This window comes from Ricinus communis, chromosome 1 (assembly GCF_019578655.1).
Source record: "Ricinus communis isolate WT05 ecotype wild-type chromosome 1, ASM1957865v1, whole genome shotgun sequence".
In the NCBI taxonomy this organism is placed as follows: Eukaryota; Viridiplantae; Streptophyta; class Magnoliopsida; order Malpighiales; family Euphorbiaceae; genus Ricinus; species Ricinus communis.
The window spans coordinates 14,502,749-14,519,853 of NC_063256.1; the positions used below are offsets into that span (position 1 = coordinate 14,502,749).

General features: G+C 36.5%; 1 non-coding gene across 1 annotated transcript; it reads left to right on the plus strand.

Annotated features, from left to right (window-relative positions):
* Window positions 1-2,730: 2,730 nt before the first annotated feature.
* On the plus strand, window positions 2,731-2,837 carry LOC112534423. Its single transcript, XR_003078712.1, has one exon. It is a non-coding gene; the product is annotated as a small nucleolar RNA R71 (small nucleolar RNA).
* The last annotated feature ends 14,268 nt before the right edge of the window (window positions 2,838-17,105 follow it).

The following is a 17,105-nucleotide window of genomic DNA, read 5'->3' on the forward strand; positions in this document are numbered from 1 at the left end:
CGTATAATTGCACGTAGCCATGATGCTCTAGGGGCTTTTCCAATTTGAAAGCTGAAGTTTCACCAATTGGAAGGGTCGACAGTTGGGCAATTTCTTCAGGAACCTCGATGGTTTTCTCCAGTCCTTGGCTTGGTTCACTTGCTAGAAGAAACTCGAGCTCCTCCAAGACTTGTTCATTGGATAACTCGTGCTCATCTTCCATTATCGAAGGGACTTATGGAAAATTCGCCAAAAATTCCTCTAACTGCAACTCAGCATCATCAACTGTACGTTCTTGTTGACTATCAAGTACCCTCTCTATGTTCTTAATGGAGGCTTGTTGACTTTCAAGTACCCTCTCTGTTTGTTGGAATCTATCATCAAGACTTGTAATGAACCTCATCATCAGCTCCTCCGACACTAACTCTTCATCTTGAGTTGAAGGTGCAAGATTAGGCTGCTGAAATTCTGGCGGTTCTTGGCCATATAAGCTCCACCCAAAGGGTGAATGAATGCTCAACTCTTGATTCTAGGTGCTTCCATACGAGTCATTTGGCCAACTTCCCGTATAATTCACCTGTTCATAGTTATAAGAACAATGAGCAACATCACTATATAATGGACAATCATTACTCAAATGTAAACCGCAACAAAATTCACAAAAAACTTGAGATGAAAGGATAGGAGTGGAGAGTTGATCGGTAGCCCTGCAAAACGATTCCACTCGAGCTTCTAAAGATGCACGGGTATTCCAATTTTTAGCACTCTCTTGGTTCCTGATCCCATTTTCCAACGTGTCATACAAAGAGTTTAGCATTGAACCTCCTTATCATCCACTATATGAATCATAAACTTAACTAAATAAATATGTACAAATAAAACAGAAATAAAAAAAATAAAAAATGGCTAAATTAACAAATAGCAAATTTCACTCTAGTTTTCAAACATTCCCCGGCAACGGCGCCAAAAACTTGATGTGTGCTATTTGTGTTAGCTACAATCTAAGGCAGTGTACCTATCGATGCAGTCTAGCACTAATGGTGAGTATCAAGGTCGTATTCCTCGGGAAAGTGAAAGCCCAGAGTTACTCCTTTGTTCTTTATTATATTAGCCTAAAATGAATGTTAAATAATTTCTAAACTAACTAATAGCTACAAGCTAAGTTCTAAGGGAGATGCACTAGTAATTGATAACTAAAATAACCAAGACAAGAAAGCAAACGATGTAGTAAGGAAAGGTCTACCTAAGATCAGTGGCATAGCACTCTCACCCTCAATATCCATGAAAATCAAATCAATAGGAAATATGAATTTGTCTACCTTAACAAGTACATCCTCAACTATACCCCTAGGAATCTTAATAGTCCTATCGAAAAACTAAATCCTCATCCTAGTGGGTTTAGGCTCACTCAAACCAAGTCTATTAAACAAACTAGTGGGCATTAAGTTAATACTAGCTCCTAAGTCAGCTAAAGCATCATTAGTAGGTAATTCACCAATGATACAGGGTACAGTGAAACTCCCTGGATCACACCTCTTAATAGGCAGCTTGTTTAGCAGAATGGTGGAGCACTCCTCATTTAGGGTCACCAATCCCAATTCCTCCAATTTAATCTTGTTACTTAATATCTCCTTCAAAAATTTCGCGTACTTTGGCATCGGCGAAATAGCCTCAACAAAAGGAAGGTTAATGCGCAGTTGTTTAAAAAGGTCTAGAAACTTACCGAATTGCTAGTCAACCTTTTCCTGCCTCAGTCGAGCAGTATATAGGATAGGTGGTTGGTGCTCTCCCACTGGACTCTTCTTCTTGTCCTCAGCTCTCACAGGCTCTATCTTCTTAGGCTCTGGCTCTTTCCTGGCAGGCTCATCCTGCACAACAACATCATCATTATCAGCTATAGGTAAGGAACTAGATAACCGCCTACCTGATCGCAAGGTGATAGGCTTGCAGTGCTCCCTCGGGTTAGACTCTGTAGTGCTGGGGAGTGTCCCTGATTGTCTCTTAGCCAAAATTTTATAAATCTAGCCTATCTGGTTCTCCAAATTCTGAATGGAGGCCTGCTGATTCCTAAGTTTACTGTCCCTCTGTTGAAATCTATTGTCATTAGAGGACACAAATTTCATCAATAACTCCTCGAGATTGGGCTTCTTCTCCTGAGGTGGAGGTAATTGGGATGGACCAGCTTGCGGCTGGGGCTGTTGCTGATGCAATCTTTGAAAGCCAGGTGGTCCCTGGGCATTGTTATTCCTCCAACTGAAGTTGGGATGATTGTGCCAACCGGGGTTGTATGTATTGCTGTATGGATTGTTCTACTGTCTAGGTACATTACCCATATAGTCTACATGTTCAAGGTCAACAGAAATAATAGAGGATGAAGAAGGAAAAGAAGTGGAAGGTGAAGCAAAAATACCTCCCGCATTACAGTTTGCACTGTAGTGCGGGCTACCACAAAACTCATAGCTTATCTATGCTGCATGAACCGGCATCTGAAGTTGGTCTATTTTCTTGGTCAGAAGCTCCACCTGAGCTACCAAGGCTGCTGTGGAATATAGCTGGTTGACCACTCCCTGCTTGACTGGCTGACTCCTAGAGGATTGTCGCTGGTAGTTGTTCATAGCCATCTCCTCTATCAGATTTTGCGTATGCTCCGGCGTCTTACTGTTCAGGGCCCCACCTGCTGCAACATCTACCATCTGCCTGGTACCGAGGTTCAAACCGCTATAGAAAGTCTAAACCTGCATCCATACTGGTAATCCGTGATACGGGCAACATCGAAGCAAGTCCTTGTATCTTTCCTAGGCATCATACATACTCTCGTCATCGAACTGCACAAAAGAAGATATGTCATTTCTCAATTTAGCAATTTTAGCAGGAGGAAAGTACTTATATAAAAAAATTTCAACCAAAGAACTCCATGTTGTAATAGTGTTGGCTAGGAATGATTGCAACCATCTCTTCACTCGGTCCCTCAAGGAAAAAAGGAAACAGTCTCAACCGAATGGCATCATCGGTCATTCCATTTATCTTGAAGGTATCACAAATCTCCACGAAGTTGGCTATGTGAGTGTTTGGGTCCTCGCTCGGCAGTCCCCCAAATTGCACACTATTCTGGACCATTTGTATCACGTTCGGCTTTATCTCAAAGTTGTTGGCTACCACAGGTGGTCGCACTATACTCGTCTGTGTCCATGCAAGAGAGGATTCACCAAACTCGTACATTGTTCTATTTTCATCCGCAGCCTGGTTATTGTTGTTGTCTCCTATCTCTACTGGTCTATTCGCATGGGCTTCAATCTATATCTGCGCTTCCTCTTCTTCTTGCATACACTTCCTCAAAAGATGGAAGGATCGCTCTGGTTCAGTAAGAGGATCTACAGTGGTAGGATTAGAGCTCCTGGTCATAAACTACCTAAAATTAAGAGGCAGCAACCAAAGAACACAGAAATGAATAGAAGAATAAAAAATAATTAAAAAAAATCAAAAGACAGAAAACAAAAATGACTAGAGTAACATAAACACAAATTCACTCTAGTTTACATAAAAATTCCCCGGCAACAGCGCCAAAAACTTGATGGGCTATTTATGTAGCTACAATCTAAGGCAGTGAACCTATCAATGTAGACTAGCACTAATGCAAGTATCAAGGTTGTATTCTCAGGAAATGGTGATCCTATAACTACTCCAACGTCTTATGTTATCTAACCTTAAATAAAATTGACAAAGTTGTTATTCTATGATTAGATACAAGTTAAATGATCAGCTAAATGTCAAGCAATCTGCAAAGATTTAGTGAAACAAACAAGAAAAGAAAGAAAACCCAAAGGGACCTAAGCTAGTTGGATTTTAGTGAAGGTAGAAATTAGATTGAATTCCAGTTCCCTCTCGACAACAGCGAATTCCTAAACCTAAGAACCTAAACGACGGAATCTCTTCCTGCGATTGATTTTAGGTTAGCTTTAAGATTAATCTACTGCTATTAAGAGTTGTATTCTTAATCTGGCTAGTTAATTACCCTTATCTCTAAGTGATCATTAATCAGTTCTTGCTATTCAACTTTCCAACTACTAAATGAATTTCTCAATTACAAAAAGCAATTTGAGCAACACAGTTCACAACGTCTCATGAATATATGATATCTTATTAATACTAAAAGCAAGAAGAATACAAGCATTGATAATCAAAATCTCATAAAGTGCAATCCAACAGACAAAGGAACCCCAATGGATTCAACAGTTCTAGCTACTTATGCTAACGAATAACACAAAATAAGGAACAAATACAAAAAAGAAAATTGAAAACATGTACACCCTTCTTCTTCAAGTCAGCTGAACAGTCCTAAATCTTCAAATCTGAATAATTGAATTGCCTCTTGAATGACTCCAAATCCACTCTTGATCTTCAATGTGATTCTTGAACCACTGAAATTCGTCCTTTAATATGCGAAATAGTCTCCCAAAGTCAAATATTGAAGTCTGAAAAGGGGTGGTTCGCGCACCTATGTGAGATCTAAAGTCAAAAAACTAAACCCTAGCAAAATAAATTGAATTTGCCTATATAAATGTCTCAGTATGGCCGTAGTCAAGCCCGTGCTGGTCAGCATGGGTGGAGTCCAACCGTGCTGGACCTTTGAGTCTCGAAAATCAGCCTCTTCTCCCTGACCATGGCCTCGCTGGTGATGAGCCACCATGGGCCGTGATGGAGACCGTGGTGGCCTCGGAAACCGTGCCGAAAGGTAATCTTTTAGGGTCAAATGTTGATGGGTCAGCACGGCCAGAGTCCAGGCCGTTCTCAACCTTGAAATGCTAGCCTTTGCTCAATTTTTATGGATTCTGGTCTGTATTCGCACGTATCTCCCTCCATTACTGATAATGTCCATCAATGACCGCCTCAAACATGAAAGGAACCCAAACACAGGTGATTCTGGCATAAAACAAGATAACTATGCATAAAAATGGAAGTAATTGGGCATATAAACATGTATAACACAATGCATATCAATGGCTAAAAACTGATCAACATGTAATTGGGCTAGACTATATGGACCTTACACATAATTGGTTAGTAAACTATATAAACAATAATGTGGTATGGGTTTGACTAAAATAGGCTAGACTTAGGTGCATTTTGTGTTATTTTGGCATGCTTGTGTATAAATTATTTGCATTTATAGGGAATAATTTGTTAAACAATAAAATTAAAGACTAATATACACAAATAAGGAAGTTGGTTTTTGAATCCATATTTGAACTCTATGGCGTAAGCTTCCTTGTGGAATCTAAAAAATGCCACTCATTAGTAAAAGTATCTTAGTGATTACTTGTGTGGCGACTCCCATCTTTATGCTAGTCTTAGTGATTAGTTAGCGTATTCCCGATTAAGTTGAAAAGCCTTACAATGCTGTAGTCGCTAAAGACACTTGGGTGCGTGCCCGAAACTGCTGCCCATAACTGTCCCTAAGGCCCATCATCAATGTATTCTGGCGTTGAGCTCATGCGAGGTCAGCCTAAAGCTTACGTGAGGCCAATCTTGGGCCACTTCTTCCACTCAGCTATCTCCTTCTCCTACCATGAGCAAAATTTCTAGAGACCTTTTGTCCCCTCAACTGAAGCAGGTTAGGAAAAGTTCATAGGCTTTACTAGAACGCCACTTGCGAGTCTGAGATATCTCTACATGTAAGCTTGGATCTCCTTTTTTCTCCACATAGTCGTTAGCCTTTGGGATCCTGAGGCCCATGTATTTTGGTTTGGCACTTCGGAGGTATGCCCCCTGTTTGAGGATTTCTCGTCCATCCTTGGCTTTTGCCTTTGAATATCACATTTTCATTCACTAGGGCATTGACAAGGCATCTATTAGAGTAAAAAGTAATTGTCATACAATTGACTTACACTTAAGAAAACATCATCAATGAAAGATTTACAATCCTTATCAATGGGGTTGATGCCAATTACCTTACCCTTGGCATCATTTCCATATGTAACTTTATCTCCATCATAGTTCTTGATATTTACAAAGAGGCTTTTGTCATCCGACATGTGCCTTGAACATCCACTATCAACATGCCAAAGATTTGTGCTTGTGGATTTAAGACACACCTACAAAAGAAGATTAAATCACTTGATTTTAAGTACCTAAACAAAGTTAAGTCCTTTGAAGTTAGCTTTGGAAGATCCAACTATGAAAAGATGCATTTTTCTTATTTGGCATTTAACATTGATATGTCCAACTCCCATGCAATAGTGGCAAGTGACCTTGAGATTATGTGAAAAGTTAGTTTTGGTCTTTTTACCTACTTTTGCTTGAGGTTTGGACCTCACATGATTCATACAATTACACATGGATAAGCAAGACTCATTAAGTTTTGATTTCCTATACATGAATGTATGTCTTGTTCCTTTTGGCTTAGCCTTTAGAGCATGTGTACCTTTCCCTTTCTTTTGAGCGGGAGGTTTAGTGTGTACTTTATCCTTTAAGATCTTATTAGAGTTGCTCTCAATGGTTGGAGGTTGAGTGGCCTTAACAAAGATTGTGTTGTTAGACATTTGAGGTGTGGAAGATGAAGCTCCACTGAACCTAAGTCCATGTCTTATAAGGGGAGGTCTTTGAGATACAACTAGAGTATTGAGAGACTCTTTCCCTTTGTGAAACCTTGAAATTAAATTCCTAAGATCTTGAAATTCATTTTTTAAAGAATTGTTTTCTTTAAAAAGCTTTTCATTGGAAATTTCATCCAATGATCTCTTTAGATCCTCATTGGAAGTTTTCAAAGAAGCAATTTCTTTCCTTGACCTTTTAAGGTCTTCTTCTAAGCTTGAGCACTTGTTTTTATAATAATTTAGTTTTGAAAGCATATTCTGTAAAAGCTCATCCTCATCATCCAACACATCATCACCAAAAGAATGAGAAGATGAACAAGAAGGAGAAGAATTGCATGAATGAGAAGTGGAGCATACCTCATGTGAATCTTCTAAGTTGTCCCTGAAGCAAAGATTTGCCTCCTCTTCTCTGTCACTCTTATTATTAGAGGATGAGGATGCATCACCCCAAGTAGCTTTGAAGCCCCTTTTCTTTTCTTTCTCTCCCTTCTTCCTCTTCAAGTGATTGGGAAAATTTGGCTTGATGTGTCCTTGCTTTCCACACTCATGGCAAGTGACTTCATCTTTCTTATCCTTGCTTTCTACACTCATAATAAGTGACTTCATCTTTCTTGTTCTTGCTTTCCACATTCATAGCAAGTGACTTCATCTTTCTTGTCTTTGCTTGATCTTGATTTGGAGAAGGGCTTCTTGCTTGCAAAAGGCTTGTTGCTTCTTCTTCTCTTAGCCTCAAGAATTCTCTTGACATGTTTGCTGATGAGGGCCACATCATCACTCTCACTTTGAGTTTCTCCTTGGTCTTTACCATCGCTTGGGATATCCTTTCCCTCTTAAGCTCTTGTGCTAGCCTTGAGTACTAGTGCTTTTTTCTTCCCATCATCTCTATCAAATTCAACCTTGATAAGAGACATCTCATGGTTTAGAAGTTTGCCTATGAGAAAATCTGTAGGAATCTTCCCAAGGTCTTCATTTGCTTCTTTAATACTAGCCACACTAGCACTGTATTTATCCAAAGGAAGATTCTTAAGGATCTTATTGTTGATATCCACTAGCTCATAATGCTTCCCTAGTTTTCTCATATTGTTAATCATAGTGAGAAGCCTATTTGTCAAATCGGTGACGGATTCGTTTGGCTTCATCTTGAACATTTCATACTCGGTGACGTACATTTGGATTTTACTTGATTTAACTTGCATGGTGCCTTCGTTATAATTCTCCAAGGTAGTTCAAATTTCATGAGCGGTAGTGCAATGTTGCACTCTTCCACATTCTTTTCTAGAAAGACAACTCACAAGAATGGCCATTGCTTTCTTATTCTTGTGATTATGCTTCTTGTGAGCACCTATTCTTTCTTCTATAGGGAGAATCCTTTGTTCACCATTTCTAACTTTGGTGGGAGCCATCCATTCCTTCATCATATAATCCCACACTTTAATTCCATAAGAATCCAAATAGATTTCCATACGAAATTTCCAAAAGGCATAGTCAGGTCCATCAAAGAATGGCTTGAGGTGTTGAGCTCCTTCATTGGTTGCCATTGGTATTTACACTCACAATGAAGCTTGATAAGAATGTTCTTGCTTTGATACCACTTGTTGTCCCTTGAAACCAAGAAGGAGGATTGAATTGGTGACCTCAAATTACAGAAATAAATTGAGATAGGAAGCACACAAGGACTTGAGGAAGAAAAAAATGATTTAGAAGAGAGTTAGGGTTGGAGAGATTCACACAAGGGTTTCTAGTGGTTCAGAAACGATCCTCCCTACATCCACTCCTCAAGATCACACTTGAATATTCCACTATAATCTTTAAGATCACAACCTTTAGGTTTTTTAAGTTTGCCCAATAACTTGGTGTTTCTAGGCTAACACTAAAACTCTTCCCTTAGTGATCTAATCTCTCACTAAGTCCCTTAACCCTTGAATATTAAATGGTTACTCAACAACCAATTCCTTATGTTTTTAATACCTAGGCTCTCTGATGTGTGCTACTTGTGTCAACTATAATCTAAGGCAGTGTACCTATCGATGCAGTCTAGCACTAATGGCGAGTATCAAGGTCGTATTCCTTGGGAAAGCGAAAGCCCATAGTTACTTCTTTGTTCTTTGTTATATTAACCTAAAATGGATGATGAATAATTTTTAAACTAACTATTAACTACAAGCTAAGTTCTGAGGGAGATGCAGGAGTAATTGATAAATGAAATAATCAAGACAAGAAGACAAACCCAAAGGGAATCTAAACTAGTTGGCAACCAAACAAAAGATAAAGGATCGGTGAGTCTAATTATGCTACCCGTGAACGAATTCTTAACCGAATTCGGTTTCTCTCTCGAGATAGCCGAATTCCCTAACCTAATAACCTAAAGTTAGAATCTCTTCCTAACGATTGATTCTTAAATTAGCATTAAGCTTTAATCCGCCTCTATTAAGCTTTGTTAATTCTTAATCCGGCTAGTTAATTATCCTTATCTCTAAGTGATTATTAACCAGTTCTTGCTATTCAAAATTCCAATTGCCAAACGGATTTCTCAATCTCATAAAGCAATCTAAACATCACAATTCACAACGTCTCATGAATAATGCATTATCTTATTAATACTGAAAACAAGAAGAACACAAAACCAACTCAAACAATCCAACAATATAATATCAAGCCAACATAGTAAAGAAATCCCAATGGATTAAATCAATCTAGCTAAACATGTTCATGTTTAAAATAATCTAGGAAATCAATTGCAATGAAAGAATAATGAAAATAAAACATGTACACCCTTTTCTCTCGAATTGGATGAACAACTCCAAATCTGGATCTACACTTTGATTAATCTCCCAAACTGCCTCTTGAATCGCTCTACTATTGTTTTGCACTCGGAACCTTGCGATTCCAGGATTCTTACTCACCGCAACTCTCTCTCGCACTCAATACTGTGTAGAAACCGAACCAGCCGCCAGGGCTCTATGTCACTCTTTTTCCCTATTTTTTTCTAAGAAAAATTCATTTTTCTTATATATTTAACTCAAGACGGCCAAGTCCAGCCGTACTAAACCGTGGATCTCACCAAGTAGGGTTTCACCACGGCCGTGTTTCTCCCCGTGTTGGCCACCACAGGCCGTGCTGAAGGCCGTGGTGGCTACGGAAACCGTGCCCAAAGTGCAAATTTCAAGAATCAAAGCCAATGGTTGAGCATGGCCAGAGTCCAGGCCATGCTCAATGTATGCATTGCGGGCTCTTGTCCGATATTGATGAATTATCATCCGTTTCCGCACGTATTAATCTATAATTACTTAAACACCAATGACGGTCCTATAAATGTTCCTAAAATGCAGAAGAACACAAAACATGGGTGATCTGGGAATAAAAGCACAATAATTGCTAAGAACATACGCAATAATATGCAAGCAAATATGTGTAAAACTATGCTCATCAAATTACCCCACACTTAAGCTATTGCTTGTCCTCAAGCAATTAACAACTCACCCTATAAAACTACAGTTAGCAATTCCTTGCAGTTTATGCCCCTAGTCCACAACAGATAGTACTCAACACATCTCAAAGGATACTCAATCATAAATCAAATTGCAAATCATTAACAAAGAATGGAAATAATATTAATGCATGAGTAACTTAAATGACAACTCAACACAAACATCATGAACCAATGCCTCACAGGGATCACTCAAGTCGCTCAAAGTGTATATTAGGTGAATAACAAATCCCTCAAAGCAAATGCACAAGACCCGCTCACCATAAGCTTGCTCATAAATCATATCTTCGCTACTGTGAATAAGTAAATACCAAAATCAAAGGGTCATTACCAAGGTTGTAATGGGGCTATGGTAAAGGTACGGAGATTTGGACAGAAGTATGAAAATGCTAGAATTCGTGCGATAAACAATATTATATGCTCAAAGGATTAAATGCCTAAGATCACAAAAAGAATCATTCACTAAAATCCTTACTTCATAGAATAACGCTCGCAAATGCTCTAAATCCAATAAAAAGATAAATAATTAAAGAGATTTGTTTATTATATATTTTTTCTTCTTCTTTTTTTTTTGTTTTTTTTTGTTTTTTGTTTTTGTTTTTTTTTTTGTTTTGTTTTTGTTTTTTTTGTTTGTTTTTTTTTTTAAAAGAAATGAACTAGCAGCTTATTAGCGACCGCTGCATACAACTCGAATAAACATACAGAATAACAAATACAAATTGGATCGAAGGGAGCATTTAAAATATCAAAAAGATTTAGTGAATTTACCAACATAGCAACTAGCATTTTAATCCCACATAAAGTTGAACAAATCACAGAAAGAAATTCCAGTATAAGGGTAAAGGAAAGATAAATGTAAAGAATGGTATAATTGAAGTGTATAGGTGTAGATTATGAAGAAAAGGTTAAGGCTCAAAAACTGGCTAACTAATGGAAACATAAGGTGATAGGCTTTTGGTCAAATGTGGTGAATCCTAAATCGCCCAAATCATCTCATGGTATTCACAATATTCATGTAACTTCAACACACATTACAAAGCAAGTTCTAGAAGCAAAGTTAAGTACAATGCACACTCAAATAAGAAATATAAAGAGCATAAGTATAATGAATGCTCAACTGGCTCAAAATCTCACTTTCAAGTGTGGTATTAGGTACAATTGGTTCGCAACATCATTAATTGAATCATTACTTAAGAAACACATGCATATGATATTATCAACGTTCTAAGTTAAAATTCGACAATTCGAAAAATAATTAAATAACACCGGTTTAACCCGGCAGGGTTGATGTGTAAAACACCATAAATTATTTTCCAAGGACAATGAACAACAAAGAAAAGTAACTACAATTCTATAAATCAAGTCATCAATCAGCTCAAAAATAGCATACTCAAGTGCATAAAAACACAGTGTCCTAACATCCCCTAAAAATACACAACACCTAGCCATAGCAATTTCAGATATATTAAAAACCATATGAGAGATTAAGGTTTACCCATAAGCACCCCACACTTGAAGAACACACTGTCCTCAGTGTAAAATGTTATGGATACCCCGCATGGAATGCTCAACTAAGAGAACAAAGGCAATACAATCCAAGTGCATGACATGTATGAAAAACAAAGTAAATAAATGCGGAAAATAAAAAGATCTAGGGGATCGCCTGATCATCCATCGAGGCTGATGTTGTGGAAATTCAGTGCCTCCTCGGTAGAATCTGAAAATAATAAAATAAAGAAATAAAATCGAAACTGAAAATATGAAAACTAAAACTAATAAAATGTTTCAAAATAAAAGGTTGAAAATTAGAAATTAAAGATAAAAATTGGGGTGCCTCCCAAAAGCGCTTCTTTTTTATATGATAAGTCTTCTTAGCTGGACTCATGGTGAAAGGCAAATGGGCGTGATCGACGACCATCCATCCTTCTTCCAAGCAAATGTCTTCAAGTATCCGTGATGTGTGCTACTCGTGTTAGCTACAATCTGAGGCAGTGTACCTATCGATGCAGTCTAGCACTAATGGCGAGTATCAAGGTCGTATTCCTCGGGAAAGTGAAAGCCCAGAGTTACTCCTTTGTTCTTTGTTATATTAACCTAAAATGAGTGATGAATAATTTCTAAACTAACTAATAGCTACAAGCTAAGTCCTCAGTGAGATGCAAGAGTAATTGATAAATGAAATAATCAAGACAAGAAGACAAACCCAAAGGGAATCTAAACTAGTTGGCAATCAAACAAAAGATAAAGGATCGGTGAGTCTAATTATGCTACCCGTGGATGAATTCTTAACCGAATTCGGTTTCTCTCTCGAGATAACCGAATTCCTAAACCTAATAACCTAAAGTTAGAATCTCTTCCTAACGATTGATTCTTAAATTAACATAAGCTTTAATCTGCCTCTATTAAGCTTTGTTAATTCTTAATCCGGCTAGTTAATTATCCTTATCTCTAAGCGATTATTAACCAGTTCTTGCTATTCAAAATTCCAATTGCCAAATGGACTTCTCAATCACACAAAGCAATCTAACCACACAATTCACAACGTCTCATGAATAATGCATTATCTTATTAATACTGAAAGCAAGAAGAATACAAAACTAATCCAAACAATCCAACAATATAATACTAAGCCAACATAGTAAAGAAATCCCAATGGATTTAATCAATCTAGCTAATCATGTTCATTCTCAAAATACACAAGAATTCAATTACAACAATAAGCAAAGGTAGAGAAAACCCGATTACACCCTTGGATGAGAGTAACCAGCCCCAAATCCTTTTGCTCCAATTGAATCGATTCTTGTTCCTCTTCCTCGATTTGAAAACCAATCAACGAACCTCGCCCAATCTTCAATCTTTGAAGGGAATCCGATTGAAACCTTGATCCAAGTCTCCTTTTCCCTTGATTCCAGCTCAGAAAACCCTTAGAGAGAGAAATATTAGGGTTTGGGACGTTCTCCCCCGCTCTTCTCTTTCTTTCCTCTCTTCTTTCTTTTAATTAATTCCCCCTATCGCCGCCAACACGGCCGTGTTGATGCCCGTGTTCCCAACACGGTCTGGTGTTTATGCCCGTGTTACTCTCTGTGGCTGTGCTCCCTAAAAACTTCTTTTTCTTTGATATTTGATGCACCCAACACGGCCGTGTTGGTTTCCGTGTTGGGAACACGGCCAGTGTTAAAACCAACATGGCCCTGATCGCTTCCTCATGCGCATACTTAGCTTGTTTCGGCAGCTTTGACGTCCAATTATGCTCCAATTCTTCCCTTTATCATTCTTTGACTTCTTTTGGACCTAAAGCACACAAACAAATGCATAAGGTGAGTGTTAGGACCAATTCACATCCAAATGTACATAAATTCTGCCTTAAAATCCCCATTTAGATGTGTGTATTCTACGCTCATTAAATAACCCTAGACTTAGCTCATTGCTTATCCTCAAGCAATCAAAAGTAAAATAAGAAAAATAAACCACTAAGGAACAACACTTAAATTGACAGACAAGCTAGAGAGCTCCTGCACATATCCTTAACAAGCGTAAGTCAAACAAAAAGAAACGAAGCAATCAATTCAAGTATCACAACCAAGATGCCAATAATTCGTAAAATACTGTCTCAACAAAATTATTCAGAACCAACTCCTCACAAGATTCACTCAAAGTATTTAAAGGGTAGTGTTTAATCGCTCAATGCATCAACTACTGCCTTACTTACTATATGCTTGCTCTTAAATCCTACTCCTACCACTTATGGAGAGTCAACAACCATGTCAAGAGATCTTTATAAGGGTTGTAATGGGGATTAGGCAAGGGTAGGTAAATTTGGTCAGAGTTGAACCTATGGTGTTCTGCAATGAAATACATGACCTGCACACAAGTCACAATAATCACAAGGGGTAAAGAATGGATAGTAGTCTAAGGTGGGAAATAGGAAACAAGTCAAAATGTAAACTCCAAAAAGCAATTAAACAATTAGCTCACTTACTTCCTTTCTTTTCATCACCCTTCCCTCTTATTCTTCTTCTTCTTATTTTTTTTCTTCTTTTTTTTTCATAAGGGAAGAACATTCACATAATAGAGTGAATTTATTTTGGATTGAAGAAAGCTGTTACAAGATTCCACACTATTCCCAAGACAAAAATTCCCAATAAAAACAACTCATATGTAAAATCATAACCCAAAGCATAATAAAACTAAGTGGTAATGGAATATGATAAAAAAATGGTGAAAGAAGGGGTTATCTACAGAATCAATAAACGAATGAAGGCTATTTGGCTAGAATGAAAAATCTAAGTGCCTCTATCATACCAAAGTGTTAAACTCTCCTTGTGGCCCTCATAAGCATTACTGAGCAAGTTCTAAAAGTAAAGACAGTAATTGGCACTCTCAACAAGAAATAAATACAAGCATATAAAGTGTATGCTTACAATTTAGGCTCAATTTCTCACAAGTGTGCTTTTGAATAGGTTCCAAACCAAAATCATCAAAACAGAATTAAATAAACCAAAGCAACTAGGTGCAAAACTCAAACTAATTATCTTACATTCTTCCGCAAGTCTCAACACTATCGGTTTTACCCGATCACATGGACATAAACAGGATTTCAAAAGTAAATCAATAGTAAGAGCATCGAAACAAAGTGAAAATTTTTTAAAATTTTACAAAAAATTGCACAAAGAATAAACAAATAACTGAGATGGGATAAATATCACCCACCCCACACTTGAAGGACACACTGTCCCCAGTGTACAAAATATATAAGAAATGAAAAAGGAAAAAGAACTAATACCGCCCTGACTATAGCTCCGGAGTGAAAAGAGGTGCATCAACAGGTATATCAGGGCGTTGGCTAGTCTGTGGTGGAGGAGTGGCTGCAACTAATAAAATAAAGAATTAAAATCGAAATTGAAACAAAAATTAAATAAAATATGAAAACTAAAACTAATAAAATGTTTCAAAACAAAAGGTTAAAATATTAGAGATTAAAGATAAAAATTTGGAGTGCCTCCCAAAAGCGCTTCTTTTTGATGTGATGAGTCTTCTTAGCTGGACTCATGATGAAAAGCAAACGATGGGGATTGATGACCATCCATCCTTCTTCCAAGCAAATGGCTTCAAGTATCCGCTTAGAGGGATAATCGTCAATTTCCTCTTCCTGACTATCAAGCAAGCTGCCAGTATGATAGGCAAAACTCGCTCCTCGTATAATTGCACGTAGTCATGATGCTCTAGCTGCGGGGAAGGGGAACAAATTTAATCATTTTTATATTTAGTATTTAATAATTTAATAATTTTAATTAATTAATAAATTTTCAAAAAACTTACTTCATTCAATTAAATAAATTAGTCATTTTAGTAGCTAATGATTTTTTAATTTACCAAATTTATTAATTATTAGAAGATTGACTTTTAAAAGTAGAACTAGTAATCAAATTTTATATTTAGATGTAATATTCTAGAATATAAACATATTCAAGTTCTCTATACTAAATTCTTTTATTATTAGATTAATAATAATAGTTGCATAATATGTTGATTGACAACTAATTAATAGAAAAATCAAAATCAAGTCATGAAAAACCACTTAAATAGTGATATATGCTTATATCAAGGCACCACCAAGTAAGATTGATGGCCCATAATGATTGACGCTTATGGTGGGGCTGCGAAATCATTATGATAATTGTGCTTTGTAATGACATGATTATTCTTTTATTAAATGAAAATTTTATTTTGTTTATCAGTGTTAAATAATAACAAACCGTTTCGGACTACTCCTACTATTTTAATTATAGATAATAATGTAAAATAAATCTTAAAATATTATTAATATTTTAAACTTATTTATCATATATTTTAAGATATTACTAATGCAATAAAATTAAATTTTGTATAGTATTCCTTCATTGATTTATCAATTAGACATAATATTTTTTACATATACTATAGTTTAGGATTTGAACCTATTGTATAACTAAAAAGCTATTTTAAGGATTATAATTATTGTTTAATTAAAAATAATTATAATAATTATGCATCAGCGTGATAGTTATGTGTTGAAAAATAAATATTAAATATAAATATCAAAAATATTATATTTAATTTATTTAATAATATAAAATTAATTATATATTTAAAAGATTAATTTATTAATTAATATAGTACTCAATATAATAAAGATGTTATCCTTTTTTAAATTAAAATCATTACTTAAATACCTAATTGGATCTAAAAATTTATTTTAAAATGAATTTAGAACCTTTCTTACGTAGATCTTCTTCTTTCTCAAATTCTTACATACGAATCATGAGGTACAAGGTCTAGTAAATAGTGAAGAAATCACTATTGAAGATTTTTCAAAACATATTGATGATTGGGAAATACCCAAGTCAAAGAAACAAATTTATGAGTTTTCAAAGTTCCCTCTCAAGTTTACAATCAAAGCGAAGAAAGAGACATTCAAATTTCAAAGCCTTTTGAAGAGATTTATCTCTTAAATCCAAAGACCTCAAAGCATATGGAAAGGATTATAAGTATATCCATATAGGCCTTGTCCGGTGGGAATAAACCCTTACGGAGAAGGTTTAGATACTTCCATATTAGCAGTCCTTAGGGATCTAGGTTTCAAATTTCTATGATTCCTTGTTGAGTGCAGTGAGTCTCGATAAAGGACCTATTTCTTTCAATTGTTTTCCAAATATCACGATTTCTTTAAGAACGACAAAATGTTTTAAAGAGCATCGCTTCAAATAAAGACACACAATTACAAAATGCTTGAAGGATCTATTAGGTAGCATTAATTTCAAAATTCATTACAAGCTATGGTTTGCCTTTGGTTCCAAACACAAACTTCACTCACCAAAGGAGAAACCTTTGTTCCTACAAGCAGATCTATCCAAATCCAGCATAACTATTCCAAAAACTATTCAGTGGAAGACATTACACTTCGGATGAATGGATCCTTGAAGGTGCAACCCACCTACATCTCCAAAGCAGCAGGGACCAAACACAAACCCACAGCCCGATACCGGATGGAAGGTAAAGATCACATT